We start from the raw sequence: 14,188 nt of genomic DNA on the forward strand, positions 1-14,188 counted from the left end.
CCCAGGCTCAACCTAAAAATGTTAGTTTCTGTTAGTGAGCCTCTACTCAATGGGACTCATCACACTTGCATATTGTGCAATATTTTATTCTGTTATGGAAGCTGGACTGGCCTACACCCTTCTAGTTAGTTTGTGAGCAATAGCTGTATACTTTAAAAACTGACGATCCATTCTGGTTGGAATATCCCAGAAATTAAAGTCTTCTTGGAGGGGTTAATAGGAATTGTTCCACCAAGTGCACCTCTCATTTCTTTTTGGGATGTCCACATTACTCAAACAAGAAATAGAAGGTGCTGTTTGAATCACTACATTCGTGCTCACATCAGAGGGAGATGTAAAAAGTTGCAGTTCTAATGGCAATTACTTCCTCGTGCAGAACTGACAAACCCTATGCGCCGATCAGTAAGGACCTTTCATTCCAGTCCACACAGACAAAGAAGTTTTACACATAAATCAGCGATTCGTTCAAAAGGTTGCATCGCCTTTTCACAGAGGTCAAGTACTTGACATTCAAGCAAATCCCTTGAAGCAGGTCAGAAAGAGCAACACTGCATTCACTGGATTTCAAACACTTGTACTTCATAGATGTGTCCTGTCCCTTAAGCCAGACAAGTTATTTGTCTTGTTGGAACCCACACATCTTGGGGAAACCCCTTTCTACAAGGGGCAAAGCCATATTGATTGTGCAGAGTATTCAGGTTTTCTATACCAGTTAGCATGTTAAAAAGGGCCCACGCCTATACCAACGTGGTAAAATAAAATAATCCAAGGTGTAGACTGCAAGCTGATCCATTGGGGTTTCAGCTATATAATTGCCTGTCATTCTCAAAACCAAAAGTTACATTCTTAAAGTTAACAACTTGTAATATTCTAAACTCAGTACTAGATGCCCGAATGACTCTCCGCATGCAAATCTACAACACAGCTAGCTTCAAACATTTGTTGACAGGCAAGTAATAGTTTCCATTTCTGTTCCATTAATTCTATCTTAAGGGTGTAGAGAACTATTGTATTTCCCCCTTTACAGATATTCAGAACAACAATAGCACAATGAGCTGTAACATGGTAGCAGCTAAATTAATTAACTATCTAGAATTAAAATTTACAACCTGTTCCCATTATAATGAACAAAAACCTCTGGTTTAAAAATTCTATCAAATTGTGTGGTGGTTCTTGCTTGACAGGTAAAAGAAAATTCAATATAGGTTTTAGTGTGGCACATCTCGACCTCTATGGGTTATCGAGGGTGAGTTGAGCGTTTCAGGTGAGTAATATATCCTCCTATAGATCTCCGTCTGAAGTCAGTGTACTTCGACTCTTATTTTTAGGTCTTGCCTAAGATGGCACATGTGCTGTTGCTTGTGAAACATTGTATTAGTTGAAAGGGATTTAAAACCTGCCATTGCTTCACATTTGACTTCATTATTCTTAATGCTTTTGTTTGCTTATCGCGTGCTGGTTTCATTTCCCCTTAGTGTTGGTCCCTCCTGTTGCTCATGGCCAAAAGAACAGCTTTCGTTCCCACGGAGTGTCCTTCTGCTGTTCTTAAACGTTGGCCTTTTTTTTTCCTTTGGGAGCAAGCACTCCATATTGCATGTGTTTGCAGGTTGTCCATTTCCATCCAACTCCCTCTCCTGCTTCAAACTTGCTTCTTCACAGTGGAGAAAATGTTTATTTTCAGACTGTGTGTTAAGTATATTTTTATGAAAATAGTTTTTGATCTGATGGATATTGTCCTTCTGTGTTGTCTTTGCACCCTCCATCCCACTCCTTCCTTCTACCCTTGTGTCCCTGGCCTCATCCATCCCAGCTTCGATTCCTGGGGCTTTTTTGCAGTATGCGTATCACATTTTTCTGACTTTTGTTGTTTTAGTTGTATTGCAGACATATTTCCTTGTGTTGCCCTCTCTTCATCCATCTGTGTTGCCTTCACCCGCCCCTTTATCCATATGCCTTTGCCTCCCTCCCACCCTGGGTCCGTGGCTTTTGACCACTCTCTCTTACCATACTATACAATGACAGGCCATACCATAACACACCATACCAGTTCAGAATGAGGAAAATGAAAGGATGTGTCTACTTTTAAACATTCAGAGATGCGAGGACTTGTACACTGATGGAATCCTTTTTGCCATGGAGATGCAGTGGATTGCGGTCAGTATTCTGGGTCTTGAGGTGGTGTTAACGTTTTCCTAGAAACTTTGCTTTTTAGCGTCTTTTACACCCTTCGTTTGACAAAATAAATGTATATTCATCTGTATTGCTCTAAAAATGCTACAATCTTGTTATCCACTTAGATTTTACTGCCTTTTGCTTGTTTAGTTTAGCGAATCGCCCTTTTAATACATAGTTGTACATCCTATAGTTGAAACTGGTAAGATTCTTGTTTAGCTGCTACATGGCAAGTGATGCTTGCAAGTTTCCACGCTTTCTTTGTAATTCACTGAAAGACAAAACTTTATAATAGGTCAATTTTAGCTTACTTTGCTTTAGAAGGCAAGCTATATTCAATCCAGTTGGGAGCTGACTATCCTCCATGATGTGGTATTCCTATAGCAAATATATGTGTGAATTACTCAAACTTGTATATATGATACATTAATACAAGGACTTTACTATTGGGGCCATCACTGTAAGGAAATACAGTGATCTGTGAGCTCCTCTTGCATTACTGATGGTAGTTCCAGTGCAAAAACATGCAGACATGTTTGGAAATTGTAAAAAGTTTAGGCAACTTATGATGCACCCTGGCTATACGCAGAAGACTATAAGCAAAATTGGTGATTGTTTGCTATTAAAATAAACGGCATACATGAATATTGTAACGTTAAACAAAAGGTTTTGTTAAAATTTGGCGGTGCTGTTTTGTTAAAATGGTTGTGCAACTTTGGATACCATTTCTTGGAGGCGTCGTATAGTAAACCTAATATAAGTCTTTGTATTCGTGCATATTTATGACTTTCAGTATTTCACAAGTTTACCGAAGAATACTTGGAAACCGTACTCCTTACAAACCTTTGTGAAGCTACAGATGTATATATGTGCTTATGCAAAGTTCTACTGAGCAACTGCAAGTTATCTTTGTTTACACTCACTTCTTCTTTACATTGGAAAAATGCTTTCTGTCCTTGTCAAGAGTTTTCTCCCGAACTCCAGTGTGGGAAGAGATGGGTAGAAGTAGCTGAATACAGTTGTAAATGCTTGTTAGTAGATGGCCAAAATCGTACAGGGCATCCGAACCTGGAACTGCAGCTTTCCATCTACTTTCAGCCCATCTATGTAGATATACAAAAATGCAGTAAAATCAGAGTCTTGCTAGAATCCAAACTTTGGTATAAAATCAGCATAATCAGAAAAGCTGTTATTCGAGCTCTTTTAAAATACAAATGATGCCATGATTAGTCAGATTTTCTAAAGAGTAATGCTTATACAATTTAAGCCATTGTGGAATAATCCAAGGCACCTTGGTCTGTGTTTAGAACAGCTGTAAAGCAGATTCTCCCTTAAGGTATTTTGTTTGAGTGCATAAATGATCACATTCCCCTCCTCCCAGGGAAAGCCACATTGTAGTGCAAGCCATATGCCAGGATTGAGTGTGTCCCCCCCCCCCCCCCCCCCCTAATTAGGCAGAGCATTTAAAAGGAAGTGGCAATTGGTCCCGGGGACCATCCCCTAGTGGCAAAAATATATTAATAGGGGAAGGGGAGACCCATGGACCCCATCCCCCTGGGGCCATACTTTAATTTTAAGTGAGGGGGGCACATGGCACCCCTCCACAAGCTCAATAAGGACCTGGGGACCCTATCCCCAGAGGTCAAAGTTACTAATCTATTTTCTATGCTGGGTAATAGGGTCCTCAGGGCCTCTTAAAGCTCGGGTGGTGGGATGAGCCCTACCCTTTTTGATTAATTTGACCTCGGGAATGGGGTCCTCTGGGCCCATCTCTGGCTTAGAGAAGGAGGCCACATGCCTCCTTCTGAAAATGCGGAGGGGGATTTATTTTTTACATTTAATCCTGCGCGACTTCATGGGATCGCAGTGTTTAAAAACACATAGTTATAGTTTGACCCCAGGGCATCTATGCCCTGTGGTAACCCATCCCACAGGGCCTATAGGAGCAGGGTGTCCCTACCTGCTCCTAGAGACTCTTTTTTTTTTTTTTTTTTTTAATAGGCAAGAGTCTCTCAAACCCAGCCTTCAAGATAAATATTTTGGGTTTGTAATATTACCAAAACTACTGATTGGATTTACACCAAATCACAAAGTGCGCTTTCTGGACCAAAATCTAGCTTCCTGACAAATTTGGTGTAATTCCGTTCAGCAGTTTTTGCGGTAGTGCTTCTTTAAATGTCTATGGAAAATGCATGGGGATTTTACATTTTGGGAACGCCTTTTTTTCTCTGTCCCCTCTTGACTGATCACCTTGAAATGTTCCATGCACAAACTAGACAAAGTAGCAGTTTTTTGGAAAGCTTTGTGAAGATTTGTCAAATTGCGCCCAATTTATTAGCATAACAAAAAATATTTTCCTATGGAAATGCTGACCTAATTAGAATGAACGCTGTGTAATATTTTTACACACTGGTCCACACCTTCTCAGCGATTTTCATAGTTGGCACATAGCCTCTGTTTCTTGAGAATGGTGCTTTTTAACTGCAGTGAGCAGCCGCATGTCACTGGTCTCGTTCATGGTGAACAAGAGTGCATCTTGCATATTGTCTGTGTGTATATATGTATATACGTGTGTATATATGTGTGTATATATGTGTGTGTATGTATATATATATATATATATATATATATATATGTATATATGTATATATGTATATATATATATGTATATGTGTTTTATTGCAAGATCCTGGCTGAAAAGTAAGCCTGTAAGTCCTTCCAAAGAGGTTCTAGCAAGAATTATATTGAAGTCTAGAGTCTAAAATTTGTCAGACGTGGTAATCGCCACCAAAATTCTTGCTTGCAAATTTAATCTGAGAGCTGTAATGTAACAAAATGCATGTCTGCTGGTTTAACACTGTACAGTAAAAATCATTCCTTAATTGCCTGTTGGCTTTAACAATTCAAACCTTTGTTTTCACAACAAATACTCCAGACACACATTGCCTTTGTTGCACCTTTAAATAATATAAAAATCTGGCCTCTAGCTTTTTTAAATTTTAGTTTTTTGTTTTATTGATTTTCAACCAACAATGACAGAAGCAGCAATATAAGAACAACAACTTGTCCATAATATATCGCAAGCCGCTTCTCTTGTTACCTGCATCTCCTTGTCTCTTTCCCCCCCCCCCCACCTGTGCCCCTGTAGATCCTGTGTTATGACCAATAAAATGCTTCTGAAGTTAATATAGTAACAGTATTGAAAATCACTAATACGGTACTGGGGGTAAGTAGCCTTTAAAGATCTAACTTTAACTACTTTTGTTCCTACATTGGTTGTCTTCTCGCTCCAATGCGTTAGTTGGATTCCCCCCCCCGATCCTCCAAGATTGACCCCCTCTTCCGAATCCGTCTGGAGCCTGCAGTGCTGCAACTAAGGCCTCCCACTCCCTCACTGATCCTTGTGCCTTTTCGTTATTAGTACGTAAGGCTTGCTGCAACCTAAGTGTACCTTCACTCTGCGCCCATTTGAGTAATTTCACCCGCCATCTCCCCACGCTAGGCCCCCTACGTGACTTACAGTGCATGGTGAGCTCCCTTTTGGCTAAGACGAGGCTCAAATCGAGGAATTTGCTAGTCACTTTCGTTTTAGCAGTATGCGGGAACCAATGCAGTAAACAAGTACCCAGCTCTAGATCTAATGTACGGTCTGTTATACTAAATAATGGATCCAGCACTTCCTCCCAATATGTTCCCAAGCTCGTACATCCCCACATAATATGTTGGAAGTCCGCCTCTTCCAAACCACACCGCGGACACTAAGCAACCTCCGCCTCGAAATATTGGTTAAGCTTTGCTGGCGTTAGATATTCTCTATGCAGGACATAAAAATTTGCCAATTGAAACCTGGCATTCCTTGTGCTCTTCCAGGCCCTCCTAACCAACTGAGCCCATGTCTTCTCAGGAATTTCCCTGCCAAGGTCCACTTCCCACTTCCCTTGCAAGGCTCGCAACGGTTCCAGGTTCTCCGTCAACATACGCCTGTATAGGCACGTAATAGCCTTAAAGGTCCCCGCAGCCATTACTGCGTATTGGCCCGCCATTGAGGTTCGAGGTTCCGACAATCCCGTCCTCCAATAGCGTTGGATGGCCGAAATAAGCGCTGAGTGCAGCAAATAATCCCCTCGCGGGAGGTCTTATCTGTGCTGTAGGGCCTGGAATAACAACAGGGTTTAGTTTTCGTAGAGGTCTCCTAACACTTGTATTCCCAGGTCCTCCCAGTGCCGCCCAATCCCCGCCACGCGGAAAGGCCGTGCACATACCCAGCGGTATCTCCGGGGCATTTGGGCGGGTGAATCCAGCACGACGCTGGCTCCGGTTCCAGCACATCCTCAGCGTCCGCTCCTCAGCCGTGAGCAGTTCAAGACGCATCTTCTGCTGGAGCACTATGAAGGATAAGATACAACGCAGGACCCAATGACCCTCTGGGCCATCCGGGCCCCGGAACTCCTGCACCATGGCTTGCGTGAGCCACTGCAGCTGAGCTGCCAAATAGTATCACTTGAAGTCTAGCACTGCCATACACCCATCCGCCTCCTGCCCGTCTCCCAAAGAAACCCGCCAGCCATAGAGCGAAGCTGTCGTAAGACGGAGCCCGGCACCAGATCGGCAATGTCCGAAAATAATACAATAAGCGCTGTAGCGCCACCATCTTCAGGAGCGCCACCCGCCCCGCTACCGGCAACGTGCTCAAACGCCAAACTGCCCTTAAGTCCACGTATGGCCCGACCCAAATTACCCTCCAGTAAATCCTCTGGGGCGTGATAAATATTGGTGCCTAAATAAGGCAGACAGTGGGGCTCCCAGCTAACACCCTCCAGCTGGGGAGGGTTCATCGCAGTCGGCACTACCGGAAACAAGCAAGTTCACCCTCAGCCCCAAACATATGGAGCAAGTGCCGCGCGCCCTCCAAAGCCGCGGATGTGTTCGGGAGTAATATTAACAAATCATCCGCGTAGAGGGAAATAAATTGCATGGCCCCTCGAAGGGATAAACCAGGATAATGCCTCCCCAACCGGGCATGGGAGGCCAGAGGCTCCATGGCCAAGGCAAATAACGGAGAGAGCGGGCATCCCTGTTGCGTGCCCCGTCCAATCCGGCAAGTCGAAGAGATAGTCACACCCGCACACGCGCCGGCGCCTATCTATATAAAAGCTCCGTCCACCCTACAAAAGAATCCCCAAGTCCAAACTCATGCAGGACTCGGTACAGATACGGCCACTCTAGGCTATAAAACGCCTTTTCAATATCAACAGAGAACCGCTGCGTCAGGGGTTTCGCTATGGTCCTCTCCTAAAATCAGCAGGGGGCGTCGCACGTTGGTCGCAGTAGTTCGCTTTGGGATAAAGCCTGCCTGGTCACTATGGACCAGGTGGGTCATATAGGGAAGAAGCCAGGTCGCAAGAATCCTACTTAAAATCTTGTAGTCCGTCGTTAACATTGACAATGGGCGATAGGTCGACCTAGATAGTGAGTCCTTACCCGGTTTCAGCAGCGGGATAATGATTGCCCGTTTCCACTCGAGAGGCTATCTCCCTAAGTCCTGGGCCTCTCGGTATACCGCCCGAAGTTTGGGGGCTAGGATATCAACATATGTAGAGTAAAATTCTATCGGCAGTCCGTCTGCCCCCGGGTTTTTTTTTGTGCGCCATTAGTTTTATCGCACTATGTATTTCCCCCTCCGTGATCTCCTGTCCCAGCAGAACCCCCTGGTCCTCCTCAAGTCGTGGCAATTGTAACCCAGCTAAAAACTCACTCAAGCTGTCATTCGTATCCCACAACTTACTTTCATCTAGCTCAGCATAGTATGCCAGAAACATCCTATTAATCCCTTTCTGGGTATATTCTGGTACCCCCGCTGATGTGGTCAAAGCCAGTATGGGCGTGCCCCTCGGAGCTGGACTTGCCAACCACGTCAGTAGAGAGCCCACCTTATCTCTCTCAGTGTACGCCCATACCAAATACTCCTTATGATCAAAGCAGCGTAACCGCTCCACTTGGGTCGCCACTTCCTCTCTTGCGGCCACAACCTCAGCCTGCATTCTCGGCGTTCCCAGGGTGGGCCCTCTCCGCCCGACGCAACCGCTGCTCCCCCCTTTCTATATCCTGCAAAAGCCTTCTCCGCATTCCTGCTGTTTTAACGATACATAAGCCCCGTACCACCACTTTAAATGCATCCCGCTCCAGAGCCAGGGTCGATGCCGTCCCCGCATTCTCGAGGAAATAATGCTCTACCCTCCCACACTTCAGCGTGAAACACCGGGTCTTCCAAAGCCTCCGGGCGTAAATGCTATGTGGGAATACCAGGTCGTTCCCGAGACCATTTCAACGCCAGGAGCAGCGGGTTATGATCTGATATGGTCTTCGCCAGGTACTCACTATGGCGTACCAACGCATGAACCTCTGGGGAGCACAACATTGCATCCAGCCGCACATGTAAATCATGCAGGGAAGACTAATAAGAGTAGTCCCGTTCCCCAATGTGTTGCGCGCGCCATGTGTCTATCAGCCCCCACTCGGCCTGCCAATCCCTCCAGATTCTCGAAAGCTTGTGTATGGGCACCTGGGGCAGTGGCGGATGCGACCTATCCAGCTCAGTATCTGTGACCGAGTTAAAATCACCCTCCAATAGCACTGAACCGGTCAGGAAGGACGTCAATTTCCCTGGTAACTTATCAAAATAGGACTTCTGTTCTACATTGAGGGCATACACACTACACAACGTCACATCCCTCCCATCTTATCGTCCCATTACAGCCACATACCTCCCTTCTGGATCTACTAGTTGCTGGGTCGGCTGAAAGGGAAACCCCGCCCTCACCCAAATCAATGCACCACTGGCGAAAGCAGAATACATTGTATAAAAAAGCTGCCCCCTCCAACGGCGCTGCCTTGCCTGGCCTTCAACTCTGTCCATATGGGTTTCTTGGAGAAAATCTATCTGCACCCCTCTACGCACCAAATAAGCATGAACCCTATGGCGTCTCATCTTGTGCATCCTCCGTACATTCCACGTAATACATTTTAACTCTGGTAATGCTCCCATTATGCAAATTATCGCTTTTCCACAACTGCACTCCCTGTATTTGCGTACCGGTGGCATTAACTACCCCAAAACATCCCCCCAAGTCTCCCCAACACCCCTCCCCAGAACAGGCTCTAAACAGCTAGTACCCATCCAAACAATCCACTTATAGTCTCTCTGGTAGCTACCAGAGAGATACTCTAAGAGCGAAACTAAGGGGGGAGCCCAACGCCAAGAAGATCTGGTCCAAAGCCCCACCGTACTCGGGCGCCATACCAAACTATAAAGGAACCTTCAACCCTAGTGACTCCCAATGTCCACTCCCCCCCACCCCCCCACCCCCCGAGGGCAATAACACCAGTGCAACTGTCCCCTCTTACTAGGCCCTGCTTAATTTCAGGCATCAACAATCTCGTCCGCAGTCCCCGGAGTGATGTGCTGCAGAGCAACACTCCCTGCATCTGTACCATCAGAATCTGTCCCCTTTTCGGAATCCGTCATTCTCAGCAGCGTCGAGCCACTTGCCTGCGAGATCTGTCACGGCCTGCAGCGCTGCCGACCTCTCTCTCTCTCTCTCTCTCTCTCTCGCTGTCTGAGTTGTGGAGGGCCTCTGTGCCCCAGGGCGTTGTCTTCTGGGGCGCCTCGCATGGCGCGGCTGCGGATCCTCTGCTTTCCGTCCCTCAGTAACTTCTGCGTTGCCCGTCCCTGCTCGGTAGGATTCCAACCAACTCCATGCCTCATCGGGATCATTATAAAAGAATGTTTTGCCGTTCAGTGATACCCGCAGTCGCGCCGGGAACATCCGGGAGTATTGAGTGCCTTCGTCCCGGAGGGCCTTCTTGACCCACAGAAAATCCCGCCTCTAGCCTTGATCATTGAATTGGCACCATAAGCATCTCAGTTTTGCTGTGTGTAACATTTCCCTAAAGGCAGGAAGTGCAGTGGAAGGGCTAGAGCCAAAGATTCTTAATAAGCTCTATTAGAAGGGAGGGAAGTTCTACTCTTTTGATAACTGTAATTTTGTATGTATTTGTAATTTTATTACAATGTACCTGAGGGTTGCCTTTATGGCAAAACGTATGCCCAATACAGTAGGTCCTAGTTGTAGGTTATGTCCAACATTTATGAAGGCTATGTGCCTGAGTATTTATAATTAAAAGGCAGTAGACCTAACCTATCGATTGTGAGAAGCATATATTGGTCAATCGGCATTTAAGGGTGGAGTGTTATTACTTTGTATTACAGTTTGCAGAGAGATATTTTGTTACATGAAATATCACAGATTACTGTAGTAGGCAAGGGGTTTGGTATTGGGTTCCCCCTCTGACCAACTTTGCATGTGGAAAATTTGAACGTTGAGAATCCTTGTTAGACCCTCTTAATAAGAGTATTTTACTTTGTCAAATAAAATTGTTTACTTTTTAAATTTTATGAGTTTGATGGTGTGAGAAAGTGCCATCTTTCTTGCATGGTATGCCCCCACTGTATGCTGAATTGCTGATGTACTTTGACTGAGTGTACCCTGGGCTCCTGCTAATCAGGTACCCAGGGCCTATGTTCCTTCCCTAAAACTGTGTTGAAGCCTAAACCCAATTGGCATCTCTGGCCTCATCAAAAACCAAAGGAAATGATGGACGGAGTGTTGAACATTGCAAGCACTCACCCCCAGTCAACTGATCTGGGTTTAATCCATCACCGTTCTTTAGCCCACTCTGCCACCCCAGTTCAGACATGGCCATATGCAAATCAGTCTGACCCTGTGCCTCATGGGAATAGTCCAGCCCGAACTGCCAAGCCATGTCTTCCCTGGACCGGAAACAAGCTTCCTAGGACCGGTTTCTGGCAAGAGTGGGCTAAAGAACGGTGATGGATTAAACCCAAATCAGTTGACTGGGGTGAGTGTTTGCAATGTTCAATATTCTGTCCATTTCCTTTGGTTTTTGCTTTGTTCGCCATAAGTTGGCAGGGTATGCTCAGACGTGAGTCCCTTGCTCACTTTGCCACTGCATTCAAGCAAGCCTGGCTGAAGACGGCTGAAATGCCAGAAACCGGTCCTAGGAAGCTTGTTTCCGGTCCAGGGAAGACATGGCTTGGCAACCCTACCAGCCTGTCGACCCTCGAACCTGCTCCTGCTAAACCCCGGCATCTCCAGTGGTCAGCAACCTCAAAAAACCCCGGAGGACCTGACTGCCTTGTGACTCTACCTGGGACTCCCACGAGCAGTGGTACTGCTCAAAGCAAGTAACTGACACCTGTCATCAGCCAGGAACTGCGAACCCTTCACACTCTGCACCCGCCAAGCCTGGCCCGTGCCGGAGCGGACAAAGACCTCGAGGGCGGCCCCCCGGCAACTGTGACTCCGAATCCAACATCCAAGGACCCACCTCGATTCTCCGGATGCCGCCTGCAGCCTCAGAACCAGGTACTCCTCCAACCGCGACCAGCAGAGGGTAAGATTTCCCGACACCAAAAGGCACCCCGGCGTCCTGCGGCCCCCTGTGCCCAACGCCTGGGTGCCTACCTATCCTTCAACTACCCAACTTACCTCTCGAAGTGGTGGTCGCACCTGAAGAATCTTTGTCCCCGAGCTTGCAGCCTTTGTTCGTTCTTGAGCTTCTCCATTGCAATCCATTGAGCGCCCGACGGCTCAAAAGCACCCTGCAGCCAGCTGCCCGAGTGCCCCAAGATGGCCATAGTGTTAGTTTTAAGTGTGGTTGTCCTGCTATATCTTCAAAACTATTTACAATACCACTGCAAGACGGACACATACTACTATAACTATTTTTGTTTTTGCAAACATAATACTGTCCTGTTTAGAGAGCAGCAGGTTTTCTTGTCTATTTGTTTCCAATTGCATGCCTATGTTATTGAGTTTGTTTGTTTTATCATGGTTGTGTTTGAGAGTGAATGCAAGAATGAATCCATGGATAGATGCAGGAGTGCAAAGATGAGTGATGGGAGTGCATATATTTACCTATTAAGTGTCGAAGTTCATCATTTATCCAAAAGACACTTCCTAGATCTAGTAGCATTACCAATGTTTGTTTGATCAACCAATGCTGTCAAGCCAGACCTAAAAAAAGGTTAAAAGCATGCATTGAATTTGACGCTCTTAAGTGTTTATCACTGCAAAGAAGATACCAGGTACGGTACATTTAGGGCCCCAGGTAAGCAAGTGTCCACTGACCTTTATAATCCACTATTGGACAAGTTAGGTATATCAAAGCCTATGATTCCTCCTTCTGAAATGTGTTAGAAGTGTGTTTGACCCAAATGTGGAAATGCAAAGCAGTCTGTTATTAAATGTTGTTAAACGTCAAATATCTGGGCATTTCGGTCCTTCAGTAACAGCAAGTTTTGACAATCTACTCGGCTAGTACAGTTTTTCCTTAAATTGATAATAAACAAGTGTATATTTCATAGTAATGGACTTTTAACACAATATAGACTTTAGTTAATCGGAGCTTCAAACAGAAGTCGAAGATGAAATTTTGATGCACGCGTCACAGCTTACAGTTTGTACTAACATACATGTTAATGTAAGTGCGATGGTTATGCATTTTGATGGTATGTCATTGCTTATAATTGAAAATTAAAATTATGTAATAAGATCGGAGTTTAATAATTGAACTTTTTTTCTTTAATTAGATTTACATTCTCTCGTGGACACTGTGCAAGCTACTAAGGTAAATAATATGATGTGGCAAACTGCCAAATTCTGAGTACTGGTAAATAGTTTGGTTCCTGCCTACTCCTGTGGTAGCCATTTTAATGAGCTTGGAAGGATGAGAAAGAGTGAATGCTTAATTTGAGGTTGAAATCCAAGGATTTCCTGAAAGAGCAGCGCCAGACCATTTGTCTCTGAAAAATCACAGCTGGGATATTTCTTTAGCCAGGGGTGTGGAATTAGATAAAATATCTACTTGTCCATAGGGCAGGTTGCTTCATAAATCTACTTGTCCTGTAACAAAATCCAGTTGCCCCTTTTGTGCAATGTAATGCAGCGACAAATTATGACAGCAATCTCACTATATAAGAGCTCTGAAATAGCCTTTCTGTTTATGCCAGGGCTCCTTCATAGTAGGGTTTGAATACCAGCAATTCCCTTATGTTGCCAAGTTTCCGCAGATCTACATACTGGGGCTGAAGGTACAGGTAAGCAGTAGTTCCAGGGTTGGCAGGCCCTTCTGAGTCTGTGCAAATCTACTAACTTGCATGTTTTTAAGAGTTTTCACCAACTCTTCTCTAATCTTTCCCCATATTGAGAGAGAATGGATATTTACTCCTGACAATGGCAGACCTTAAACTTCTTCAAGGGTTGGGAAATAAGTGGTTAGAGGGAAAGTGAACTTGCAAACACTCAGATTTTTGCATGAGCAAATCTACAGCTGCATATTTGATCATGCTAAAATGCAGTTCACAAATAATTTCTAGAAGTACTATTTCTTGGCCTACTTCTGTAAATTCTTGTGAATTCACTAAAGTTGTACATCTGCACTTAATCCAAGGACATGGGTGCACTTTATTTAGTAATTGGGCCCCTATAGGTCTGGCGGTAACCATGACCCTTTGTGTGTATTAAAATGTAGTCTCTTTCTGTCTATCGGCTAGCTTCACTGGGAGTGTCAGCATTCTGTTCTTTCACCAGGAGCATATCGATAAAGTTGTTTTGTTCAGTGCCAGGAACTACTATGCAATGTGTGCTTTTTGAGACCAAAACAATTTTTGCTTTTGCCAATGTTTGTTATAATGGCAAGGGCCCAGCAGCTCCCACACTAATGTTTTACAAACACCATGCCAAAACAAATCACGCATTTACAAAACCAAAAGGCTGACCAACAATTTCAGATCTACTGGCTTTACCAATGCTTGTTTATTTTTGTTTCCCATAATCTTATTAGAACTAGTTACTTATTTTCCATTATTAATCTTTTTGGGAAATATTAGCATGCATCAACACATTTTACTAAATGATGCTTCAAAGAAATGTTA

General features: G+C 44.8%; 1 protein-coding gene across 11 annotated transcripts in view; it reads left to right on the plus strand.

Moving 5' to 3' along the window:
• The window catches only part of LOC146811304 (C-terminal-binding protein 2), a 102,081-nt gene that overhangs the window by 23,916 nt on the left and 63,977 nt on the right, over positions 1-14,188 (plus strand). For 7 of the 11 annotated variants that reach the window (XM_085618396.1, XM_085618393.1, XM_085618401.1 and 4 more), the window contains one exon: positions 12,845-12,882. The gene's annotated coding sequence lies outside the window, so the exon portion shown is untranslated. Of the gene's footprint in view, positions 1-12,844; positions 12,883-13,264; positions 13,352-14,188 lie in introns of all 11 variants that reach the window. The other 4 variants (XM_085618397.1, XM_085618402.1, XM_085618400.1 and 1 more) reach the window with 1 other exon arrangement.

This window comes from Triturus cristatus, chromosome 7, assembly GCF_964204655.1.
Source record: "Triturus cristatus chromosome 7, aTriCri1.1, whole genome shotgun sequence".
NCBI lineage: Eukaryota > Metazoa > Chordata > Amphibia > Caudata > Salamandridae > Triturus > Triturus cristatus.